Here is a 5,000-nt window from a genome sequence, read left to right as displayed (position 1 = left end):
ATATCTAATATAATATACATGGAGACGGTAAGAATTCTTTTAATCGAAGATATACATATACTTCTCATCAATATCCAAAAGCTTATCGAAAAATAAATTACTCAACTTTTACGTGAAGAATCGTTCACCCAAACCTTATCCCCTATATATGTCAGGAGAACCCAAGGTTCCCCTCCAGACACGATTTAGCAAACTTTTCCCGATCGATCCGACCCACCGAGGCCGTCTCGACCGTCCGCTGCGCCTACTAGGGCCGATTTCTTCGGACTCCGATCAGAAAATATACCGATGCATGTCGTTAACACCTAGTCCGCCTCGTCCGATCTATCTAAACAGTCTCGACGCACCCAACACTCTTTCAAAGTCGGATTACTCGGACTCAATCTGAAAATGGACCGATGCATGACGTCAACACTTAGCCCGCCTCGTCTGATCTATCTAAGCCATCTCGACCCACCCAACACGCCTTCCAAGTCGGATCACTCGGACTTCGATCTGAAAATCTCCGGACTCATTTTTATGAATATCCCCAGTCAGTAAGAACGTTATTTCGCCAATATATACCAACAATAAACCATATTCCAATAGCTGAACCAAAAATATAATTCCCGATCCAAACGTTCTGCATCGCCCAACGCGACCACCTTCCCTATATATGTCAGGAGAGCACAGGGTTCCCCTCCAGACAACACTTACGCTCTATCCCCGACTCTCGGTCGATCGATAGGCCAGGTCAGCGGTGTCTGTTTCGGCCGAAGCTCGGACTTTGGTCAAAATGTTCCGATACAAAATTTGAACCAAGATAGATACAGATATGATTCCTTCTTAAATATACGTTGATTATCGAACAGAATATGGTAAATATTTTGCGATGACCGAGGATTTCATGAATTTTTTTTTTTTTTCGAAAAAATTTTCTATTATCGGAATTTCCTCAAATTTCATTTGGTTGCCTCCTAATGCTTATTAAAAATGATAATCAACAATCAGAATCATTATTTATCATTTATTTCAATTTTTATAATGAAAAACGTTCACGTCCTTTCGCGCCTCTCGATCGTCGTTTACGTGATGCATCGGTCAGCCCTAGTTTACGTGGTGCATCGGTAAGATCGAGTTCACGTTCTGCATCGGTCTGCCCGAGTTTACGTGGTGCATCGGTAAGATCGAGATTACGTGGTGCATCGGTAAGATCGAGTTCACGTTCTGCATCGGTCTGCCTGAGTTTACGTGGTGCATCGGTATGATCGAGTTTACGTTCTGCATCGGTGTGATCTAGTTTACGTTGTGCATCGGTAAGATCGAGATTACGTGAAGCATCGGTATGATCGAGTTTACGTTCTGCATCGGTCTGGACTCTGAGATATATTTTCGACGTGAAAATGTTCCGATACAACTTTTGAACCAGGATAGTTAGAGAGATGATTTTTTCTGGGATGTACGTTGATTGGGGAATGGATTGTGGAAAATAACTTGCCATGACCGAGGTGTTCTCGAATTTTTTTTTTTTTTCGAAAAATATTTTCTGATTTTGGATTTCACTCAAATTTGATTTCGTTGCCTTCTAATGTGTTCTAAAAGAGTAAATCAGTAATCAGAATCGAAAAATATTTTTCGGATTTTTTTTTTTTTGAAAAAAAATTTTCTGATTTTGGAATTTCCTCAAATTTGATTTGGTTGCCTTCTAATGTGTTTTTAAAGCGTAAATCAGTAATCAGAATCAATATTCATTGTCGACTTTAATTTTTATAAGGAAAAATGTTCACGTCCTTAAACGCCTCCCCATCATTAGCCCGAGTCCAAGTCGATGTCAGTCCCGAGCGGACGGTGTCAGATACTACCTATCGCCCCGGTCTGGACTTGGCGAGGTATTTCGACGTGAAATGTTCCGATACAACTTTTGAACCAGGATAGTTAGAGAGATGATTTCTTCTATGTTGTACGTTGATTGTGGAATGGATTGTGGGAAATAACTTGCCATGACCCAGGTGTTCTTGAATTTTTTTTTTTTTCGAAAAAAATTTTCTGATCTTGAAATTTCCTCAAATCTGATTGCGTTGCCTTCTAATGTGTACTAAAAGAGTAAATCAGTAATCAGAATCAATATTCATTGTCGACTTTAATTTTTATAAGGAAAAATGTTCACGTCCTTAAACGCCTCTCCATCGTTACCCCGACTCCAAGACGATGTTAGACCGGAGCGGACGGTGTCAAATGCGACCGATCTCCCCGGTCTGGACTTAGCGAGATATTCCGACGTGAAATGTTCCGATACAAAAATTTAACTGTGATAGTTAGAGAGATGGTTCCTTTTGTGATGTACGTTGATTGTGTAATAGAATATGGAAATAAACTTGAGATGACCGAGGTCTTCTGGGATTTTTTTTTTTTTTTGAAAAATATTTTTCGATTTCGGAAATCCCTCAAATTTCATTGAGATATGTCCTAATGTGTTCTTAAAACTTAAATCAACAATCAGAATTAATATCCAAAAGTTATTTCATTTTTTATAAGGAAAAACGTTCACGTCCTTTCCGCTCCCAAAAAGTGAGATATCATAGAAAATATCGCTATATTTGTTGTTTACGGCCATACCACGCTGAAATTGCCAGTTCTCGTCAGAACACTGAAGCCAAGCAGCGTCGGGCGCGGTTAGTACTTGGATGGGTGACCGCTTGGGAACACCGCGTGCTGTAAGCTTTTTTTTTACGTTCTGCATCGGTCTGCCGAGATAACGTGGTGCATCGGTATGATCGAGTTTACGTTCTGCATCGGTAAGATCGAGATTACGTGATGCATCGGTAAGATTGAGATTACGTGGTGCATCGGTAAGATCGAGTTTACGTGGTGCATCGGTAAGATCCAATTCACGTTCTGCATCGGTAAGATCCAGTTCACGTGGTGCATCGGTAAGATCGAGATTACGTGGTGCATCGGTAAGATCGAGTTTACGTGGTGCATCGGTAAGATCCAATTCACGTTCTGCATCGGTAAGATCCAGTTCACGTGGTGCATCGGTAAGATTGAGATTACGTGGTGCATCGGTAAGATCGAGTTTACGTGGTGCATCGGTAAGATCCAATTCACGTTCTGCATCGGTAAGATCCAGTTCACGTGGTGCATCGGTAAGATTGAGATTACGTGGTGCATCGGTAAGATCGAGTTTACGTGGTGCATCGGTAAGATCCAATTCACGTTCTGCATCGGTAAGATCCAGTTCACGTGGTGCATCGGTAAGATCGAGATTACGTGGTGCATCGGTAAGATCGAGTTTACGTGGTGCATCGGTAAGATCCAATTCACGTTCTGCATCGGTAAGATCCAGTTCACGTGGTGCATCGGTAAGATTGAGATTACGTGGTGCATCGGTAAGATCCAGTTCACGTGGTGCATCGGTAAGATGGAGATTACGTGGTGCATCGGTAAGATCGAGATTACGTGGTGCATCGGTAAGATCTACTTTACGTTCTGCATCGGTCTGCCCTTGTTTACGTGGTGCATCGGTAAGATCGAGATTACGTGAAGCATCGGTATGATCGAGTTTACGTTCTGCATCGGTCTGCCCGATATTACGTGGTGCATCGGTCTGCCCTAGTTTACGTGGTGCATCGGTTTGGACTTAGAGATATATTTTCGACGTGAAAATGTTCCGATACAACTTTTGAACCAGGATAGTTAGAGAGATGATTTTTTCTGGGATGTACGTGGATCGGGGAATGGATTGTGGGAAATAACTTGCCATGACCGAGGTGTCCTCGAATTTTTTTTTTTTTCGAAAAAAATTTTCTGATTGTGGAATTTTCTCAAATTTGATTTGGTTGCCTCCTAATGTGTTCTAAAAGAGTAAATCAGTAATCGGAATCGAAAAATATTTTTCGGATTTTTTTTTTTTTCGAAAAAAATTTTCTGATCGTGGAATTTCCTCAAATTCGATTTGGTTGCCTTCTAATGTGTTTTTAAAGCGTAAATCAGTAATCAGAATCAATATTCATTGTCGACTTTAATTTTTATAAGGAAAAATGTTCACGTCCTTAAACGCCTCCCCATCATCAGCCCGAGTCCAAGTCGATGTCAGTCCCGAGCGGACGGTGTCAGATACTACCTATCGCCGAGGTCTGGACTTGGCGAGATATTACGACGTGAAATGTTCCGATACAACTTTTGAACCAGGATAGTTAGAGAGATGATTTCTTCTATGTTGTACGTTGATTGTGGAATGAAATACGGAAAATAACTCGCCATGACCGAGGTGATTACGATTTTTTTTTTTTTTCGAAAAAAATTTTCTGATCGTGGAATTTTCTCAAATTTGATTTGGTTGCCTCCTTATATGTTCTAGTAGCGATAATCAACAATCAGAATCAAAATCCATGGTCGGGTTTGATTTTTATAAGGAAAAATGTTCACGTCCTTTTTTACAACCCCGACTCATTGACGATGTTAGAACCGAGCCGGCGGTGTCAGATACGACCGATCGCCCCGGTCCCGATCGTCATTTACGTTGTGCATCGGTCTGCCCGAGATTACGTGGTGCATCGGTATGATCGAGTTTACGTGGTGCATCGGTAAGATCCAATTCACGTTCTGCATCGGTAAGATCCAATTCACGTTCTGCATCGGTAAGATCCAGTTCACGTGGTGCATCGGTAAGATGGAGATTACGTGGTGCATCGGTAAGATCGAGATTACGTGGTGCATCGGTAAGATCTACTTTACGTTCTGCATCGGTCTGCCCTTGTTTACGTGGTGCATCGGTAAGATCGAGATTACGTGAAGCATCGGTATGATCGAGTTTACGTTCTGCATCGGTCTGCCCGATATTACGTGGTGCATCGGTCTGCCCTAGTTTACGTGGTGCATCGGTTTGGACTTAGAGATATATTTTCGACGTGAAAATGTTCCGATACAACTTTTGAACCAGGATAGTTAGAGAGATGATTTTTTCTGGGATGTACGTGGATCGGGGAATGGATTGTGGGAAATAACTTGCCATGACCGAG

At 41.7% G+C, this 5,000-nt stretch overlaps 1 non-coding gene across 1 annotated transcript; it reads left to right on the top strand.

Moving 5' to 3' along the window:
* Positions 1–2,581: 2,581 nt before the first annotated feature.
* Positions 2,582–2,700, top strand: LOC123688337. Its single transcript, XR_006749865.1, has one exon. It is a non-coding gene; the product is annotated as a 5S ribosomal RNA (ribosomal RNA).
* The last annotated feature ends 2,300 nt before the right edge of the window (positions 2,701–5,000 follow it).

The sequence above is a fragment of the Harmonia axyridis genome, chromosome X, assembly GCF_914767665.1.
Source record: "Harmonia axyridis chromosome X, icHarAxyr1.1, whole genome shotgun sequence".
Taxonomy (NCBI): domain Eukaryota; kingdom Metazoa; phylum Arthropoda; class Insecta; order Coleoptera; family Coccinellidae; genus Harmonia; species Harmonia axyridis.
The sequence above is the reverse complement of the archived record's forward strand: the minus strand, read 5'-3'. Positions and strand labels throughout refer to the sequence as shown.